Source organism: Hordeum vulgare, chromosome 7H, assembly GCF_904849725.1.
Source record: "Hordeum vulgare subsp. vulgare chromosome 7H, MorexV3_pseudomolecules_assembly, whole genome shotgun sequence".
NCBI lineage: Eukaryota > Viridiplantae > Streptophyta > Magnoliopsida > Poales > Poaceae > Hordeum > Hordeum vulgare.
In genome coordinates, this window is record NC_058524.1 from 43554933 (window position 1) to 43577307 (window position 22375).

Sequence of the window (22375 nt, forward strand, 5' to 3'; positions counted from 1 at the left end):
CAAGATTAAACCCAAAACTAAGCACTTCTCCCATTGCAAGAATTACCAATCTAGTTGGCCAAACCAAACCAATAACTCGAAGAGACTTGCTAAGGTATGAAATCATGCATATAAGAATTCATAAGAGATTCAAATAATATTCATAGATAATATGAACATAAACTCACAATTCATCGGATCTCGACAAACACACCGCAAAAGAGTATTACATCGGATAGATCTCCATGAAGATCATGGAGAACATGGTATTGAAGATCAAAGAGAAAAAAAAACCCATCTAGCTACTACCTATGGACCCATAGGTCTGTGGTGAACTACTCACACATCATCGGAGGGGCAATGGAGTTGATGTAGATGCCCTCCGTGAACAATTCCCTTTCCGACAGATTACCGGAAAAGGCTCCCAGATTGGATCTCACGGGAACAGAGGCTCTCGGCGGCAGAAAAGTATTTTCGTGACTCTTTTTAACGATGGGGGGATATTTAAAAATTTATAGGCTGAAGAATAGGGTTAGCAGACTTGCGATCAATGATGCTTTACACAACGAGAGTGTGTGCAGTGGCACCACGTGTATCTTTCATTTCAGTTAAGGTGTGTGTGTATGAAGGATGGGAGTACTTGCCCTAGATACATGTACTATTTGTTTGTTATTCCATTTGCATTGTGTGGCTGTGTGTTTGAAACTACCTCATGTATTCTGCCTTGAGAATAATAAATTTTGTATGGATGAGAAAATTTACTCTTCCCGAACAATATTACGTACTGTGTACGGACTATTAATTCTGCAAGGAGACCCCAAGATCTATAATTTCTATCAAGTACTCCCTCCGTTCCTAAATATAAGACCTTTTAGAGATTGCACTATGAACTACATACGGATGTACATAGACATATTTTAAGTATAAATTCACTCATTTTGCTTCGTATGTAGTCTTCTAGTGAAATCTCTAAAAGGTCTTATATTTTGGAACGGAGGGAGTAACATATAACACATGTTGCAACTCTCGCATTTCTAGATATGAGTACATAAATATGTAATATAGGAAAAACATTAATAATTGTGGAACTAGTACAGTTTTTAGACTTGTAATAAAATAAATCTGATGATACAGAAAATTAAGATGAAAAGAAAAGAGATCATTGACGTTACATAGTAAAGAACACTCCCACATTCTCTAGTGATGACAAATGACGTGCTGCATTTGCGATACTTCTCACAACAAGGAGTTTCTATGGTTTTTTTGTCGATTCATTTTTTTAATATGTTTTATCTCTTGAACCAGCGTCGGAATTATAAAACGTTTTCATTATACGGTTGTCATGTCGACACCTTCGAAACTAAATCCCATATTACCAGGTTTGGACAAACTTGGTTTAGAAAAATGAAAAAATTGAAAACCCAAAAAAAAAAGCACAACTGTGCTCACATGGGAAGCCCATTTTGTGCTTTTCACTTTTCAGGATGAGAAAGCACAATTGTGAATTTCACTTTTCAGGAAGCACAATTATGTTTGATCGGTGTAGAACAACTGTGCTTTCACACATTGTGCTTCATGTGAGGAGAATGCAAGCAATTCCCGTACAGAGAAACACCACAACCTTTCTAAACTTACAGGATTAAGACCTTATTACTATATGTAACCAGAGGCCAGAGACGTGTATGGAAACTTGTTCCAACAATTTGGACAATATACTGCCCCTCCTATTTCATAATGTAATGCGCCCATGCTTTTTGAGATATAAATTATATCATAAATTTAACCAACGTTGACTACTGCGGCGGAAGCAACTTTTTAAAAAATTTGTTCCCGCCGCAGTCGCCAATGTTAGTTAAATTTATGATCAAACTTAAATCTCAAAGAATGTGAACACACTACATTATGGAATGGATGGACTACCAAAGACTCCAAAGTGTGTCTATACCAGAATAATATATACTTTTTATCAAAAATATAAATAAAAATAATAATTCTTGCTGATCTCCAAACAGTAAGGTTCAGTTTCTTGCTGCTATTTACACTTCATTCAAAATAAGTACGCAGACAAAGCATCCATTCACAAGAAAAACATGCATATGCTCAGTTAGCAACCACATAAATATAGTACAGGTAATCATCTTAGATGAGACATTGATTGCTAACTCTTGTGTGCATGCATTTTACCCATCTTAGCATATCGCACCTGTAACAGTTAACTTCGGTAGTATCTGCAAGAAAACGTGCCTTTTGATCAGTAACTTAAAATATGAAAAACTCAGGCCCCGCTTAGCTTTGATGTATTTTTATACACTTGTATTTATTTTACAAGTGTATAATGCTGCCACACTTGATTTTTAACTGGAAAGAAAAACGACCGGTGGAAGTCTGTATATTTTACAAGGGTATGGGGCTGTTTTCTTTTTTAGAAAAGGAGGCATACCTCCGGCCTCTGCATCAGCACGATGCATACGGCTCCTTTATTTAGAAAAAGTAACAAACAATTCACGGTTCCTCATAATCTTCGATAAAACAGAGAATAATCAAAAGAAAGGAAAAAAGCGCCAGAACCGGCAAAATAGGCCTAGATGCCTAACCATCTATCCTATTATTGGACTGCCATCCAAACCGGCTGTAGATATCCTGTTGTAAATATGTCCTAGAGGCAATAATAAATTAGTTATTATTATATTTCTTTGTTCATGATAATCGTTTATTATCCATGCTATAATTGTATTGATTGGAAACACAGTGCATGTGTGGATACATAGACAAAACACTGTCTCTAGTAAGCCTCTAGTTGACTAGCTCGTTGATTAAAGATGGTCAAGGTTTCATGACCATAGGCAAGTGTTGTCACTTGATAACGGGATCACATCATTAGGAGAATCATGTGATGGACTAGACCCAAACTAATAGACGTAGCATGTTGATCGTGTCATTTTGTTGCTACTGTTTTCTGCGTGTCAAGTATTTGTTCCTATGACCATGAGAGCATATAACTCACTGACACCGGAGGAATGCTTTGTGTGTATCAAACGTCGCAACGTAACTGGGTGACTATAAAGATGCTCTACAGGTATCTCCGAAGGTGTTCGTTGAGTTAGTATGGATCGAGACTGGGATTTGTCACTCCGTGTGATGGAGAGGTATCTCGGGGCCCACTCGGTAATACAACATCACACACAAGCCTTGCAAGCAATGTGACTTAGTGTAAGTTGCGGGATCTTGTATTACGGAATGAGTAAAGAGACTTGCCGGTAAACAAGATTGAAATAGGTATGCGGATACTGGCGATCGAATCTCGGGCAAGTAACATACCGAAGGACAAAGGAAATGACATACGGGATTATATGAATCCTTGGCACTGAGGTTCAAATGATAAGATCTTCGTAGAATATGTAGGATCCAATATGGGCATCCAGGTCCCGCTATTGGATATTGACCAAGGAGTCACTCGTGTCATGTCTACATAGTTCTCGAACCCGCAGGGTCTGCACACTTAAGGTTCGACGTTGTTTTATGCATATTTGAGTTATATGGTTGGTTACCGAATGTTGTTCGGAGTCCCGGATGAGATCACGGACGTCACGAGGGTTTCCGGAATGGTCCGGAAACGAAGATTGATATATAGGATGACCTCATTTGATTACCGGAAGGTTTTCGGAGTTACCGGGAATGACGAATGGGTTCCGGGTGTTCACCGGGGGGGGGGGGGAGCCCACCCCGGGGAAGCCCATAGGCCTTGGGGGTGGCGCACCTGGGACAGCCCAAGAAGGCCCTATGCGCCAAGGATAGAAAATCAAAGAGAAAAAAAGAGGTGGGAAAGGAGAGAAGGACTCCACTTTCCAATCCTAGTTGGACTAGGATTGGAGGAGGACTCCTCCTCCCTTGGTGGCGCAGCCCTTGGGGCTCCTTGAGCCTCAAGGCAAGCCCCCCCTCCTCCTATATATATGGAGCTATTAGGGCTGATTTGAGACAACTTTTGCCACGGCAGCCCGACCACATACCTCCATGGTTTTTCCTCTAGATCGCGTTTCTGCGAAGCTCGGGCAGAGCCCTGCTGAGATTAGATCACCACCAATCTCCGGAGCGCCGTCACGCTGCCGGAGAACTCATCTACCTCTCCGTCTCTCTTGCGGGATCAAGAAGGCCGAGATCATCGTCGAGCTGTACGCGTGCTGAACGCGGAGGTGCCGTCCGTTCGGCACTAGATCGGAGCGGATCGTGGGACGGATCGCGGGACGGTTCATGGGACGGTTCGCGGGGCGGATCGAGGGACGTGAGGACGTTCCACTACATCAACCGCGTTTCTTAACGCTTCTGCTGTGCGATCTACAAGGGTACGTAGATCGGAAATCCCCTCTCGTAGATGGACATCACCATGATAGGTCTTCGTGCGCGTAGGAAATTTTTTGTTTCCCATGCGACGTTCACCAACATATCCCTCGCTACCATCTCCCATCGGGTAGACCTAGTAACCAAAGGCTCCCTGGTTTCCGCAAGAGTGAGTAATGCCCATGTACGGATCAATGTCGCAGCTCTATGTAGTACCTTCAAAAAAATTATATTGACATGTCTCTTAAAAACCACATCATTCCTACTGTTCCATATAGCCCAAAGAAGGGCACAAACTCCTATACGGATGTGTCCAGCAATACTCGTGTCCATTCCATCTAGCCATGTTCCAAATAACGTGTCGATGCTATCCGGAGGCATATAATAAAGGCTATACGAACCGTCTGCCAAAGAATTCTCGCAAGTGGACACTGAAGAAAGAGTTGTTTAATGTTCTCGTCATTATCACAGAAGCTACATCGTGTACCCCCCCCCAATTACCTTTAGCCAAATTATCCTTAGTTAGAATCACCTTCTTGTGCACAAACCACATGAAGACTTTGATCCTTAAGAGTACCTTGATTCTCCAAATATTCATAGATTTGTGGATGTTTGTGGTATCAATAAGATTCAAATACATTGATTTCACCGTAAATATTCCGCTATTCGTAAGCTTCCAATGCACCATATCAGACTCTTCTGATAGCTGGACATCCATGAGTCTCCTCACAAGATGGATGATACGTCCATTTTGCATCATGTTTTCATGTTGATATTTATCGCTTCTTTGGCTGTTATTTCACTTCACAGTACTATTCTTATGCCTTTTCTCTCTTATTTTGCAAGGTTTACATGAAGAGGGAGAATACCGGCAACTGGAATTCTGGCCTGAAAGTGGAGCAAAGTTGAGATACCTATTCAGCGCAACTCCAAATGCCGTGAAAATAAACGGGGATTTTTTTCCCAATTTATCAAAAATACTGGGCCGAAGAAGTGCCAGAGGGGCGCCAGGGGGTGGCCACAAGCCTGCACGGCGCGGCCACCCCCCAGGCCGCGCCATGGGGGCTTTTGGGCACCCTGCTGGCCCACTTGCCCCCCTCTTTTGCTATATGAAGGGTTTCGTCCAGGAAAAACTCACAGAGGAGCTTTTTCGTGGTTTCACCTCCGCCACGAGGCGGAACTTGAGCAGAACCAATCTAGAGCTCCGGCAGGACGATCCTGCCGGGGAAACTTCCCTTCCGGAGGGGGAAATCGTTGCCATCGTCATCACCAACACTCCTCTCATCGGAGGGGACTCGTCACCATCAACATCTTCATCAGCACCATCTCATCTCCAAACCCTAGTTCATCACTTGTAACCAATCTCCGTCTCGCGACTCCGATTGGTACTTGTAAGGTTGCTAGTAGTGTTGATTACTCTTTGTAGTTGATGCTAGTTGGATTACTTGGTGGAAGAGTTTATGTTCAGATCCTTGATGCTACTCATTACCTCTCTGATCATGAATATGATTATGCTTTGTGAGTAGTCACTTTTGTTCCTGAGGACATGGGATAAGTCATGCTAATAATAGTCATGTGAATTTGGTATTCGTTCGGTATTTTGATATGTTGTATGTTATTTTTCCTCTAGTGGTGTTATGTGAACGTCGACTACATAACACTTCACCATTATTTGGGCCTAGAGGAAGGCATTGGGAAGTAGTAATTAGATGATGGGTTGCTAGAGTGACAGAAGCTTAAACCCTAGTTTATGCGTTGCTTCGTAAGGGGCTCATTTGGATCCACTAGTTTAATGCTATGGTTAGACTTTGTCTTAATTCTTCTTTCGTAGTTGCAGATGCTTGTGAGAGGGGTTAATCATAAGTGGGATGCTTGTCCAAGTAAGGGCAGTACCCAAGCGCCGGTGCACCCACATATCAAACTATCAAAGTAACGAACGCGAATCATATGAACATGATGAAACTAGCATGACAGAAATTTCCGTGTGTCCTCGGAGCGTTTTTCCTCCTATAAGACTTTGTCCAGGCTTGTCCCTTGCTACAAAAGGGATTTGGCCACTTTGCTGCATCATTGCTACTTTTGTTACTTGTTGCTTGCTGCAAATCATCTCACCACACAATCACTTGTTATCGACAATTTCAGTGCTTGCAGATATTTCCTTGCTGAAAACCACTTGTCAGATCCTTCTGCTCCTCGTTGGGTTCAATACTCTTACTTAGCGAAAGGACTACGATTGATCCCCTATACTTGTGGGTCATCAATGGAGCCAATGCTCCCAGCGACGTCCAATCAATGATCGACGGAATTGGATATTTAGAGGATTTGACTGTAAAACTGTGGCTACGTACGCAACCTTACGTTGCACAATATTATATAGGGCTGGATATTGAATGACCAGAGGTGTCTCCCCAACCATGAATCCTTCTAGAATCTCGTTCCCTCGCCATTTCAAATAATAAATTTAGTCCTATGAAAGAAGGCTGACCTTACTTTCATCAACCCTTTCAAGAAAGGTGAATCATTGGGTCTCACATTTATCTGGGCTAAGGTTTTAGAATGTAGGTACTTATTACGCAAAATTTGTACACACATACCCTTTGTCTCTACAAAAAGTCTGAACAGTCACTTGCTCAGCAGACATCTATTCTTTACCTCTAAATTCTCAATTCCCAGACCTCCTTGGTCTTTAGGCCTACAAATAATATCCCATTTAGCTAATCTGTATTTATTTCTATCGTTATCACTCTGCCAAAAGAATCTTGATCGATAAAAGTCCAACCTTTTGCGTACCCCTACTGGTACTTCAAAAAAGGACAGAAGGAACATCGACATACTCGTAAGTACCGAGTTTATCAGAATTAATCTTCCTCTATGTGATAGCAGCTTACCCTTCGAGCAGCTTAGCTTTTTTCAAATCAATCTTCGATGCATTTCCACTCAATGTTGGAAAGTTTATAATGATGAATAGGTATGCCTAGATAACTTAACGGTAGGCTCCCTAGTTCACATCCGAACAATTGTTTATAAGCGTTTTGTTCATCTTTGGCTTTCCCAAAGCGAAACAGCTCACTCTTAGGAAAATTAATTTTCAAGCCTCACAATTGTTCAAATAGGTAGAGTATAAGTTTCATATTTCTGGCTTTTGCTACATCATGTTCCAAAAAAAGGATAGTATCATCAGCATATTGCAGTATAGACACACCACCATCCACTAGATGCGGCACCAGTTCGCCTACGTGACCTTCCTGTTTAGCCCTTCCTATTGGAATCGCCAACATATCGGCAACTACGTTAAATAGGATGGGTGACATTAGGTCTCCCTCCCTGAGACCTTTGGGTGTTTGAAAAAATGGTCAATGTCATCATTGACTCTAATGTCAACACTCCCTTTTTGTACAAAGGATTCAACATGTCTCCTTCATATTTCATCGAACCCCTTCATACGTCATGCCTGTTGTAGGAATGGCCATTTGACCTTATCGTAGGACTTCTCGAAATCCACCTTGAAGATAAACCCATCTAGTTTCTTCGAGTTAATTTCATGCAGTGTTTCATGACACTAGTAGAAAAAGGCCCATTAGCCCCGGTTCCAGAGGCTCATTAACCCCGGTTCCGGAACCGAGACTAAAGTGTCGGGACTAAAGCCCAAAACCTTTAGTCCCGGTTTGCTTACCAACCGGGACCGAAGGGTCTCCACGTGGCCGTTGCAAGGAGCCCGGGCAGGAGGGCCTTTAGTCCCGGTTGGTCACACCAACCGGAACAACATGGCATCCACACATCAACATCTGGCCGGAGCTGGGGTTTTTTTTGAAGGGGGGGGGGTTGGAGGGTTAATTTAGTGGTTTCATATTGTGTTAGCTAGCTAATAGAGAGAAGTGTCCTCTCTTTCTCTGTGTTTGGTTGACGCTAGCTACTATACATATAGAAAGAACATGACGCTAGCTAATAAGAAAATGAAGAAAACCATTTACAATCCCTGACATCTTTTACAATATAACATCTTGTACAATATAACATCTTTTACAATACCTAACACCATCTACCTAAGATCCAATCACAAATAGCTCACATGGTATTCTCCGTCTTTAGGTATGACATAGTCAAGAAAGAATCCTACCAATTTCTCTTGAATTGCTCGTATGCCATCATCTAATAGGGGTTCATCCCGCTTCTTCCAGATCTAATTTAAAGAAGGGGGTCAATACATGCATGTATATGAATAAAACTCAACACAATTGATAGTAATATATAAAATAAAATTGTGAATATTATTTACGTACTTTAAATTGTTTGTCTGAGATGCCCCGCCTAGAGGTCGAGAAGCGAATGAACTCGCATACGTAGTATGCACATTTTTCAGTCCCAGCTACCTGGTACAAGCACTTTACGAGAATAGAGTTCAATTAAACTGATAAGGAAGCATGGTAATGATATATTGATGAAAATTTAAATCAATTAAAGATGCGCGGAACTAGCTAGTACTACTTACTGGGGGGGGGGTGCGTAAATTGCAACTCTTTGCTTAGACCGGGAGACTTTGAGGTGAACTGCTTACAAACCCTGCCACGCAAAGAAAATGATTACTTAATATCAGGAAATTAACGAAAGTTGCATGCCAGTATGATCCCGGTATTGACTGAACTTACTTCTTGAGCATTGCATTCATATCCGCATAATCCTCGGGATCTTTACGTCTCGAGTCTAAGACATTTACTTTTGCCCCGTCAAGCTTAATGGATAGCAGAATAAAGTGGTAACTGCGCACGCATATATAACTCATCAATTACATTTACTTAACCTTGAGTAAGTGAAACCGAGTATACAGAGAAGACAACAACACTCACTTGAAGTTGTAAGGAAAGAGTATTTCCCTTTTGTTTTGATTTTCAAGCAACGAGATTAGCAAGCTAACCTTGGTCTCTTTGGTTTCATTTCGTACCGACAATACATATACGACTTCTGGGCTAATCAACCCAACATCGAAGATTCCTGCTTTTTTAATTCGACGATCTTCAATCTGCATAATATATATAGTGCGTATAATTATATATACATGCAATGAACGATCTGAGCTAGAGACTTAGCTATAGAAGTAATACTTACAAACAGTAGGAAGTCAAGAGTTGTTTTTGAGGGCCAGTTGATTGTATAACTGAAATAACTCCTCAAATTGAACAAGCATCACTGAAGTTCCAACGAAATCGAGATCTTTTTTCACTCTCATATAGATAGCGTCTTTCCCGGTATCCCTGAAGATGTTCATGTACCACTCATGCAATCCGTGCATCCTCGGTGTTAGAGGAGGATGACCAGGTTTGGCGAGAGACTTCCTGAGCACGTATTCATATGTTTCTTTATTTGTTACCTCAGCTATATCAAAAATTATTGAATCCTTCATGTAATCACCAGGATTGGTACCGGGCAGCAACCCCAGATCATTAGCGACGACGATATCGCTAGACACCTTGAGCGGGGGGCACGATTGCTTCTTCTTTTTCGAGAAAACGCAAAAGACTTTGCGTTTCATTGTATTGAAAAGAGGGAGAGACAACCTCCTAAGAGGCTAGTACAAAGGTGTTACAAACAGATCAATGCACGTCCCAGGAGGGTGGCAGGGTGACCCTAAGCCCTTTGGCCCCTGCCTTCGCCCAATTCCTCGACTCGTCCTTGATCGCATCGGCAAGCTCAACTAGCGATGGGGTTACATGGTCAAATACACACGCGTTCCTATGCTTCCAGATCATCCAAGGCACGAGAAGCGCAATCGAGGCCAGCGCTTTACTGAGCGGGCGTGGCGTGGCATCGCGAGCGCGCAGCCACCAGTCCTGAAGCGAGGCATCCTGGTCAGGCACTGGTGCCGGTAGTCGCAGCCAAGACATAATCCCGTGCCAAGTCTGCTTCGCGAATGGGCAGGACAGCATAAGGTGTTGTATCGTCTCCGGTTTTTGGTCGCAAAGAAGGCACTGAGGGTGATGCGTTAGGCCATGGCGAGCAAGGCGCTCCGCAGTCCAGCAGCGGTCTTGATTAGCGAGCCAGTGGAAGAGCTTGACCTTCGAAGGGGCCCAACCCTTCCAGATCAACTTCCAGGACCGGCAAGTGATAGATCCGTGGAAGGTGGCTAGATAGCAAGACATGGCTGAGTAGCTGCCGCTGGCTGTCCACCTCCAGGAGAGCGTGTCCGGCTCTGAGGAGAGGGTGATGCGGGACACCAGCAGCCATATCTGGAGATACTTCCCAATCTCCTGAAGGCCAAGAGTGCCGTGAATGTCCCTCGCCCAGGCATTGCCGGCGATGCCCTCTGCCACCGTCCGGGACTTTCTGCGATGTTTGGGGATGCACATGTATAGCGAGGGCGCGTGCTCGCAGATGGAGAGGCCGAGGAGCCATCGGTCCTCCCATAAAAGCGTTGTCGGTCCGTCTCCAATCTGCATGGTGGTGGAGGCATAGAAGAGGCCATACTCCTCGGGGCTGAACTGCAGGTCCAGGCCATGCCATGCGCGGCTAGTGTCCGTCCGTGAGAGCCATAGCCATCGGAGCCTAAGGGCAAGCCCCGTGCGCTCTAGGTCGCGGACACCCAGGCCGCCGTACTCAAGCGGTCGGCATACCCGGTGCCAGTTCACGTGGCAGTGCCCACCATGGGCAGCCTCGCGTCCGACCCAGAGGAACCCATGCTGGATCTTCTCGAGCTGCTTCAGGGTTTTCTTTGGGGGCGCTAGGGCAAGCATTTGGTGGATCGGGATGGCACTGAGCACACACTTGACGAGCGCCAGCCGCCCGACCTTGTTCATGAGCCATGCCTTCCACGATGGGAGGCGGCCGACCACCTTGTCGACTAGAGGTTGCATCTGAGCCGCGGAGGGGCGGCGTGTGGAGAGGGGGATACCCAGATACGTGATGGGCAGAGCCGCCGTCTGGCAGCCAAGAATCGCCAGTGATTCGGCGGTCGACTCATCTCCATGAAGTGCTGTGGCAGAGCTCTTGCCGTAGTTCACGTGCAGGCCGGAGGCGGAGCCAAAGACCCCTAAGATGCCCTTCACAGGGAGGACCTCGTCGGTCGAGGCATGACAGAACAACATCACATCATCGGCGTAAAGCGAGATAGCCGGGATGTTGCGTCGGGGGTGGAGTCTCCGGAGAATGCCGGCCTGGAGCGCCCGTTGCATGAGGCGGCTGAGCGTGTCGACGGCCAGGACGAAGAGCTGCGGGGATGTCGAGTCACCCTGTCTCAACCCGCGGCGGTGCCAGATCGGGGGTCCCGGCACGCCATTGTGCAAGACACGGGTGCTGGCCGAGGAGAGGAGGATGGCCAGCCACTCCCGGAACCTCGCTCCGAAGCCATATTGGCGCAAGGCCTCGAAGAGGAAGGGCCGTGATATGGAGTCGAAGGCCCGGGTGAGGTCGAGCTTGAGCATGATCCCCGACGCGCCCAGTTGGTGCAGGAGCTTGAGGGATTGCCGGACTAGGGTGAAGTTGTCGTGGAGGGTACGTCCGGCGATGAAAGCATTCTGATAGCGGCTCACTAGACCGTCGAGCATCAGGGCCAAGCGCAAGGAAAGGACCTTTGCGAAGAGCTTAGCCACAATATGTATCAGGCAGATCGGCCGGTAGTCGCCGAGCTTGTGAGCATCGGAGCGCTTTGGCAGCAAGGTGAGCAGTGCTTGGTTGAGCTTGTGGAATCCACGCCCCCTCAGCGCATAGAGCTGCTCAAAGACCTCAAGCACGTCCTGCTTAATGGTGCTCCAGCACGCTCGCAGGAAATCCGCGGTGAAGCCCTCCGGCCCCGGTGCCTTGTGTGCCGGCATGCGCCGCACAGCCTCCCATATCTCGTCGGGGCTGAACGGCGCCTCTAGGACTGACAGGTCAACTGGCTGGATGAGGTGCTCGAAGTCCAGCGTGTGGGCGCGGTCGGCCGCAGTTCCCAGCAGCCCGTCGAAGTGAGCAAAGGCCGCCTGGGCCATCTCGTCGTGGACGATTGCTTCTTCTGTTGGCCGAGCTGGGGAATTGTTTTCCCACTTCTTCGTTTTGCTAACATTGCATCACTGCTAGCCGCCAGAGCAGCAATTCCAGTGTGAAACCGAGCTTTCTGTTGTCATCTTCGCAATTTGGGCACAACCCTTTTTTGTGATCCTCTAAAATGCAACCGAACTTCAACTTCTCCCTTTCAATTTCGCATTCTCTATGTGCATCAACAATGACCCGATGAAGATCATCATCGGGCACAACGTCTGGTTCCTCTTGATCATCAGCTTCCCCCATCGCAACATCACCGTATTCAGGGGACGGGTAGTTGTCATCATCCTCTTGTTGTACTTATCTTCCATCATAACCCCTGTTTCTCCATGCTTGGTCCAAACATTATAGTGTCGCATAAAACCCTTCTGAAGCAGGTGGAAGTGAAGGGTTTTATAGTCGGAGAATTCCTTCATATTCCCACAGACAGTACATGGACAATGCATAAAACCATTATGCTTGTTTGCATCAGCCGCTTTGAGAAAATTATGCATGCCCTTAATATACTCGAAGGTGCGTCGATCACCGTACACCCATTGTCGGTTCATCTGCGTGCGTTATATAATAAAGTGTATTAAAAACCATTACAACATATCATGAATAGAGAAGTGAGCAAATTAATAGAACTTCATTAATTAAACTTCATCATCGCATTAAAGCCAAAGTACAATAGCGACCAAAATAAATATATAACGTTCTTACATAGTTCTCATTATTAAACAACATATAGCTCTCTAGAGCATCTAATTAGAACATACATTGAAACTATTAAATTTAAATGCAACAATAAATGCGATCATAACCGCAACTAAGGTACAAATTGATCCAACGGCATAATGATACCAAGCCTTGGTATGAATGGCATATTTTCTAATGTTTCTAATATTCAAGTGCATTGCATTCATCTTGATCTTGTGATCGTCACGCACATCGGCAACATCCTACTCCAATATCATCTTCTCCTCTTCAACTCTTTGTATTTTTTCTTTCAAGTAGTTGTTTTCTTTTTCAACCAAATTTAACTTCTCGGCAAGAATTTGTGTGTCGGTTCGAATTTCCGGTTCACATACCTCCTAGATTAAAAAATCTATGTCACGTTGGTCGACATAATTGTCATAAACACTAAATAAAACAAATAGTTATAAAAGATACTATATACCACATCCAAATCATAGACATGACGAGGACCGACGGAGGCAGATACCAAAACCATCGCACTATATAATAACAAACAATAATAGAAGTAAGAAAATTACACACGTATCTATCTAAATCATACAAGTAAGAACTTTTTTCTTTTAGAAAGAAGATAAGAAGAAGAGACTAACCACGGTGGTGCCGACGCCGAGATGGGCGGGGGCGATCGACGGCGCTGAGGACGGGGACGGGACACGGATGGACCGCCAAAGCTACACAAAACTAGAGGAAAATGGAGCTGGGACAAGGAGCTTCGAGAGGAGAAAGCTTAAGTGTGGCTTGGGCATTTCATCGAACATCCCATGTGCATAGGAGGTGAGCTAGAGCACCACAAAGCTCTCCCACGACCGACCAAAAAAACAGAGCAGTGCACTGCTCTGCTCGCGGGCAAGGGGTATATATAGGCCAAGCATTGGTCCCGGTTTATGGACGGAACCGAGACTAAATTTCAACACAGGGTCCCGGTTCCAGCCAAAAACCAGGACTAATGGTTGTGGGCCAGGAGTGAGGCACATTCGTCCCGGTTCGTGTCTGGAACCGGGACCAAAGGGGCCAGACGAACCGGGACCAATGACCCACGAGGCCCGGCCGGCGCCCTGGCCTCACGAACCGGGACCTATGCCCCCATGGGTCCCGGTTCATAAGTGAACCGGGACTAATGGGATTTCATCAAGTGGACCAAAGCTCTCTTTTCTACTAGTGTGAAGGACTACCACACCCTCCGGTATGTTCCTGGCCGTCATGGAAGCCGTCTGACTAGGTTGCACCACCTCATGTGCAATATGCGTCAACCTATTCGTTTCTATCTTTGTAAAAAAATTGAAGCTGACATTCAGAAGGCAAATAGGTCTAAATTGTTCGATACGCACCACCCCTTCCTTCTTTGGCAACCGTGTCACTGTTCCATAATTAAGATGGAATAGCTGCAAGTTTCTGTCGAATAAGTCTTGGAACATAGGTAACAAGTGATCTTTGATAATGTGCCAACATCTCTTGTAAAACTTAGCCGGAAACCCGTCTGGGCACCATATTATTCTTCATTTGTGATATAGCTTCAAACACCTTCTCCGTAAAAGGCGCGGTTAATACCTCATTCTCGTCCGTCCCGATCTGAGGTATGTCACCGACCATGTACTCATCCATGGATACAAAATTATCCTCTGGAAACGCCAATTCAATCAGGGCCTTACTGTGCATTTCTCTTCTCTCTGATTGGTAATTACAGAACGAAAAATGGTTCCAATTAGTTCCCTGCTTGCTGCTCTGGAGCAGTATGGTTCAGTTATTACTAGATTTTGCACTTTATTCAGACAAGACAGCAGATCGAACTTCAGGATAGGTGTCCACTGTATTTTCGTAGATGGACATTGCATATTATTTATTATATTATGCATATAAAAACTGTTATTTATTATATTACGCATAATATGAAAACTAAACATTGATTCTTCTCCTGAAAAGTACTACTATTCTCTTGTTAAGATAAAAACATTGATGCTACTACCTGATGTTTTGATGCATCCCCTGCTTTTTTTTGACATGGAAACTTTCTTTATTTCATTAACCAGCAAGCGCAGCTGAATCGCTGGCCACCAAATCCTGTACAAAGGTAGGAGTGCCACCCGGCCATACGGCTTGGGGATTGGCGTCCATCTTCGCACCGAACGCCGCCAGGGCGTCAGCTACCTTATTACTGACACTACAACCTGCAGTTTATATGGGCCTATTTTCTGTACTTGTTGACCCACAGCAAAAAAAGAACAATCTATGAATCATGAGCCTGGCAAAGGGAAAATAATACAAAGGATGACCTAAGGCTTTGTTTGGTAGAAGTGGATTAGGGAGGTTTGGGAAGGAGGGGATTTGAGAGGATTTGGTGAATCCATTCCTTCCACCCAATCCTCTCAAATCCTCGGGGCTTTGCTTTCATCAGTCCCTCGAGGCCTCGTTTGGCACGGGGGGATTCGTGAGGTTTCGAGAGGAAAATCCCCGGGAGGGTCAGAAACCCCACAGAACCTTGGACGCCCATTTGGTAAGAGGGATTTTCTTAGCCGAATCCCTTTCGTTCCCCTTCAATCCCTTCCTATCCATGTGTTTCAGGATCCTCCTCGAGAGACTGATGAAAGCAAAGCCCTGAGAATTTGAGAGGATTGGATGGAAGGAAAGGATTCACCAAATCCCCTCCTCCCCAAACCTCCCCAATCCACTTGTATCAAACAAAGCCCGAGGAGGATCCTGAAACACATGGATAGAAAAGGACTGAAGGAAAACGGAGGGGATTCGGCTACGAAAACCCCTCTTACCAAATGGGCGTCCGAGGTTCTGTGGGTTTCTGACCCTTCCGGGGATTTTCCTCTCGAAACCTCCTAAATCCCCCCTTGCCAAACGAGGCCTAAGGAAAACAGTGGGGTTTAAGTCAACTTAAGGAAAATTTGAGGACCCCTTCCCCATTCTAATCCTGTTTCTTTCTGAACCAGGCATCAACCACACATAGCAGCTGAGGTGTAAACTTGCAAGCGCCCCTTTGTTATTACAGACTGATGCAGCTTACGCTCCCCCGGACGCCCAGGTTTTGGTAGTTAGTGTTCTACTTCCTCCGTCACAAAATAAATGACTCAACTTTTACTAGCTCTACTATAAATTTATACTAAGCTTGAGACATTTATTTTGAGACGGAGGGAGTACATGCGTGTAATGTTGGCATAGGCCCGATCAAGCGTTGTACGCCGGCTCCTTGACGAGTACTTTCCGTCGACCGAACTCGTACGTACAATACCACGTTGATCGATTCTTCTTGAGACAAGGTGCACGTACAAAGCTAGCTAGCAAGCAGCCTAGTAGCTGGATGGATTTTACTTGGTGTCAGCTAGCTTCGAATACTAGCCAGATCAAGTCGTCGGCGGAACACTGAAAAATACACGCACGCAAGACAACACTAAGACGCCGAGATTGATGGCTACGGGAGCGTGTCGCTCCCGAATATTTCTGTGTATTGCTTTGATCTGAGATTACAATACACAGGGGTTACATAGGTATATATATTAGCAAACTAGCCTAATACTAAACCTAGTCGGTGACTGTTTCCAGTCCGAGCCGGACATGGAACCATACATCATGGATTATGCCAACAATCACCCCCCTAAACATGATGTCCTCACTTTACAGCTTGGACGCCTATCCTTCTCCGCATCTCCGTGAATTTCTGTCGTCCCAAAGACTTGGTCAGGATATCTGCAAGCTGGTCGTCGGTGCAGACATAGTTGACTTCAATCTTGCCTTCTTCCACGCACTGTCGTATGTAGTGATACCTTATATCGATGTGCTTGGTCCTGTCATGATGCACTGGATTCTTACACAGGGCAATCGCAGACTTGTTGTCAACATTGAGCACCACTCTTTCTGGTTCTTTATCTGTGAGGTCACCGAGTAGCCTTTCTAGCCACACACCTTGACCCGCTGCGGTTGCAACTGCTATATACTCTGCTTCGCAGGACGATAATGCGACCACTTTCTGCTTTTCTGATAGCCAAGTTACTATGCTCCTGCCCAAGAAATATGCCAGACCCGAGGTACTTTTACGGTCATCCACATCTCCTGCCAAGTCGCTATCACTGTAGCCAAGTAGCTCCACCATCTCCTTCTTTTTCTCTCTCAAATAGACACAACCGAAGTTTGTTGTCCCTTTGATGTACCTGAGTATATGTTTGACAGCTGCCCAATGTTCAGTCGTGGGTGCTTCCATGAAGCGACTCACTATGCCAACGGAATAGGCCAAGTCCGGTCGTGTATTCACAAGATACCTTAGGCTTCTGACCACACTTCTATAATCCGTTGCATCAACCGCAGGGGCTTCACTCCTTTTGCTAAGTTTAAGCCGAGGCTCCATTGGAGCATAAGTTGGTTTGCAATCCTCCATGCTACAACTTTCAAGTATCTTCTTTGCATATGCCTCTTGACATATTGTGATCCCGTTCGGCTTTTGTTGTACCTCGATCCCGAGGTAGAATGTCAAGAGCCCTAGATCACTCATCTTGAATAGCTCCTTCATTTGTAGCTTGAATCTTGCAATCTCCTCTTCGTCTGCTCCAGTTATCAAGAGATCATCAACATAGATGCCCACTAAGAGACGATCCTTGCCTTTACCTCGCTTGTACATAGCATGCTCGAGTGGACTTTTCTCAAAACCAAGAGAAATCAATGTACGGTCAAGCTTGATGTTCCATGCCCGAGGAGCTTGATGTAGCCCATACAATGCCTTGAGTAGCTTCAACACCTTGTGTTCTTCTCCTTCTTTGATGTACCCCGGTGGTTGCTTCACGTATACTTCTTCTTCCAACTCCCCATTCAAAAATGCGGATTTTACATCCATGTGATGTAGCCTCCAAGATTCTTGAGCCGCGAGAGCTATAACTAGCCTCGCCGATTCCATCCTTGTGACTGGAGCGAACACTTCCTCGAAGTCCACACCTTGCTCTTGCACGAATCCTTTAGCTACGAGCCGAGCTTTATGCTTGACCAAGTTTCCTTCAGCATCCTTCTTGACTTTATACACCCACTTGAGCCCTATGGATTTGTGACCGTTGGGAAGATCAGCGAGCTCCCATACTTTGTTGTCTCGTATTGATCCCAACTCTTCATCCATAGCACGACGCCAACACTCCTTAGTATTTGCTTCTTCAAATTTCGTCGGTTCCTCGACGCTAAGCAAACATTGTCGTCCTCTTCTTATAACTTTGACAGGATTAATAATACGAAGTGCTTCCTCCGGATATAAATCCACCACTGGTCGAAGACGAACTGGTGTCGGCAGACGTTCCCTTGTCTCCTGTTCTATCGAAGACGAGGAATTTTCATCTTGTGGAGTTGCCAAACTCCTGTTTTCTGGCGATCCAGGTTCTCCAGAATTCGTTGCACGTACATGTGAACCTTCAAGTCCACGTGCATGCCTTCCTGTCTCACAGCTAGCTTGAGTTGGAGCCATATTCTGGCCATGTCCAGGCTGTGGACTTCCAGGCGCAGCTCCCAGGCTGCTCCCCTGTGGTACGCAGTCACTTGGTCGAGCGCTTCGAGCATTGCTTGGTGTGTTGCACGAGCCATCGCATGCCTCGTTTGTCGCGTCCTGCTGCGTGCCTTCGCGCGCCTCTATCCCTGCTTTATCTGGCGCGTTCGGCTGCGCTCCGTTGTCCAGAGAATCACTCGGCGTCGTTGTAGTCTCCGGTTGATTATCGGCATGCTCGTATTCGTTGTAAACAACGTGAAAGATTTCATCAGAGATCGGGTATACCGGCTCGGTAGAGTTCCAATTCCATGACCTTGCTTCTTCAAAGACCACGTCACGAGTCACAACCACCTTATTGGTAGAGGGGTTGCACGTACGGTACGCCTTCGAGCCTGCTTCATAGCCAACCAATATCATTGGAGTACTCCGATCCGCCAACTTACTTGTATGCCCGGCCACCGTCTTCACATGCGCCACACACCCGAAAGTACGAAGATGATCAACCGCGGGCTTATGTCCGTACCATGCTTCGTACGGCGTCATCCCAACCACACTCTTGGTTGGAGCCCGGTTCAGCAAATAAACGGCCGTATTGACCGCCTCACCCCAAAACTTGCCCGGGACCCCTTTGCTCTTCATCATGCTTCGTGCCATCGCCACCACGGTTTGATTCCTCCGTTCCACAACACCGTTTTGCTGCGGTGAATATGGCGCCGTAAGATACCGCTTGATCCCATGTGCTTCGCAAAATTCTGTGAATTCACGAGACTTGAACTCACCCCCCCCCCGATCGGTACGGAGGGCCTTCAGCTTGGCTTCGGATTCTACCTCGGCCGCCATCTTTACTTTCCTGAAGGCTTGCAAAGCTTGGTACTTCGTCTTCAACAACACAATCCACATGTATCTGTTGAAGTCGTCGACGATGAGTAAGAAGTATTTGTTCCCAGCTGGGGTAGCCGGTGTAATGGGTCCGCACAAGTCTCCATGGACCAACTCAAGAGCTTTACTTGCTCTAAAGTTTCCCTCTCTCGGGAACGAGGCCCGCCTTTGTTTCCCAACAAGGCAACCATCGCACACTTGCTCAACATGATCAATGCACGGTAGGCCACGTACCATCTCCTTCTGTCCAAGTTGCCAAAGAGCCTGGAAATTTAGATGACCGTAGCGCGCGTGCCACTTTCATGCCGAGTCCTCCATGCTTGACAAGAGACATACTGGATCCACACGATCCAAGTTGAGGATGTAGAGTCTGTTTGGCGACCTCTGCACCTTCATGATCAGCATCCTCTGACGGTCATACCCCCATAGATAGCCATCTTCGAGCACAATCTTGCAACCACGCTCCTCGAGCTGGCCAAGACTTATGATGTTGCTCTTTAGCTTGGGAATATAGTACACATCTGTGAGTACCTTGTGACCGCCATTCTTCAGCTCAAACAGGACAGTACCTCGCCCTGTGATGTCAACGCTCCGCCCGTCACCGAACCGAACCGTGCCTCCAACCGAGAGATTTAGCTCAGAAAACTGGTCCTTGTCACCGGTCATGTGGTTGCTTGCTCCCGTGTCGAGGTACCACACGTGCCTCGCCGTGTTCACCCTCTTCTTGTCATGAAGGTAAACCTTCTCTTCGTCAAGCATGACAACCTCGGTAGCCGGTGCCTTCGGAGCTGGACCATCCTCGTCCATAAGCTCGCATACTTCGACCATGAGCATCATATCGCTATCATCGCCTCCCTTGGCCATGAGAGCTTTTTTCCTTCGGTGGACTCTTGCAATCAGACTTGAAGTGACCGAGGATTCCACAATTGTGACACCTTACTTTTTTTATGTCAAATTTTCTCCTTGGTTTTCTAGCCTTTTCTTCCTGTCCAACGAGGTCCTTTTTCGCCGGGCTTTGCTTCTCCTTTGCTTTACTACCGCTTGTGGATCCACCTTGCTTTCCTTTCGACAGGGCCATCCATTGCGCCATTGTAAGCATGAGATGCTCACTCTCCTTCGAATCGCCGAAGCTGAGACGAATTCTCTCGTCGTGGGCCTTGAACCTTCCGACGAGATCCTCGACCGTGAGAGTGTTCAGGTCAAGACATTGCTCGATCGACGTGACGATTTGGATGTAGCGTGTTGGCGCGGCGCGCAAAAATCGTCGGACGATCGCAACTTCTTCTAGAGTTGAACCATAGCCGCGTATGCCGTTGACGAGGGTCTTGAGACGGGAGGCAAACTGATCAACCGTCTCGCTTTCCTCCATCTTCAGGCACTCGTAGCTTCTCATGAGGGACTGAAGGTGTGCTTCCTTGACACGGTCATGACCCTGGTGCAGGATCTTGATGGTCTCCCATGCCTCCTTCGCCGTTTTCTTTCCGACGAGGTGTTGCAGCACATCCTTCGGCATGGCGGAGTAGATCGCCGTTAACGCCTGACGATCCGTCCGGTACTTTGCCGCGCCCTTCGCGTACTCGGCGCCGCCGGGATCGACAGCTTCCCAGAATTCCGCTCCCTCCATCGCGACCTCCATGTTCATCGCCCATAGTGCGTAGTCCTCTAGATCCAGCCGGGGGAATTGCGACCCCCCAACCATCGGCATCGGTGCTCTAGCTCCCGCCACAACGATCTCCTTGCCCGGGTTTGACATGATCCTTCGATTGCTTTCCGAAGATCACGTCAATAAACCAACTCTAGATACCAATTGTTGGCATAGGCCCGATCAAGCGTTGTACGCCGGTTCCTTGACGAGTACTTTCTGTCGACCGAACTCGTACGTACAATACCACGTTGATCGATTCTTCCTGAGACAAGGTGCACGTACAAAGCTAGCTAGCAAGCAGCCTAGTAGCTGGATGGATTTTACTTGGTGTCAGCTAGCTTCGAATACTAGCCAGATCAAGTCGCCGGCGGAGCACTGAAAAATACACGCACGCAAGACAACACTAAGACGCCGAGATTGATGGCTACGGGAGCGTGTCGCTCCCGAATATTTCTATGTATTGCTTTGATCTGAGATTACAATACACAGGGGTTACATAGGTATATATATTAGCAAACTAGCCTAATACTAAACCTAGTCGGTGACTGTTTCCAGTCCGAGCCGGACATGGAACCATACATCATGGATTATGCCAACATGTATGGCCAAAACAAAGCCTCGGCGTCCAACAAAAATATACTCCCTCCGTTACTAAATATAAGTCTTTCTAGAGATTTCACTAGGAGACTACATATGGATATATATAGACATATTTTAGAGTGTAGATTCATTCATTTTGCTTTGTATGTAGTCCTTTAATGAAATCTCTTAAGGCCTTGTTTGGCATAAGTGGTTTTCAAGCCCCGGGATTTGGTAAATCCCTCTCTTCCACCCAATCCTCTTGAATCCCCATTGCACGAGTTCCACTAGCCCTCCCTCGATGCTTCAAAACCACTTGGTTTGAGGTGGATTTGAGTGGATTGAAGGGGTTTGCTCACCACAAACCCTGTCCGCCAAATGGACATGCAGGGAATCGTGGGGTTTCTGGCCCCCTCGGGGATAATCCCCTAAAAACCTTCCCAAACCCTGCGTACCAAACAAGGCCTTAAATACTTGTATTTAGGATCGGAGGGAGTATTTCAACATGACAAAACCGACCCGCTGATCCTGCCACACCATTCAAACCGTGAACATGTCTAGTAACAACTCAATCCATGTGGGCAAATGTCACCAGAAGGATCAGCAAAACACGAGGAAAACGCATTGGATCCATCTATGTGTTTGCTTCGTATCCAGTGTACAAGCAAATACAGACACTATGATAGGCGGTTCTTAAACGACAAAAGCAAGCTGATTTTCATAGGAGAAATATAAAAGGCCAATCGCATCTC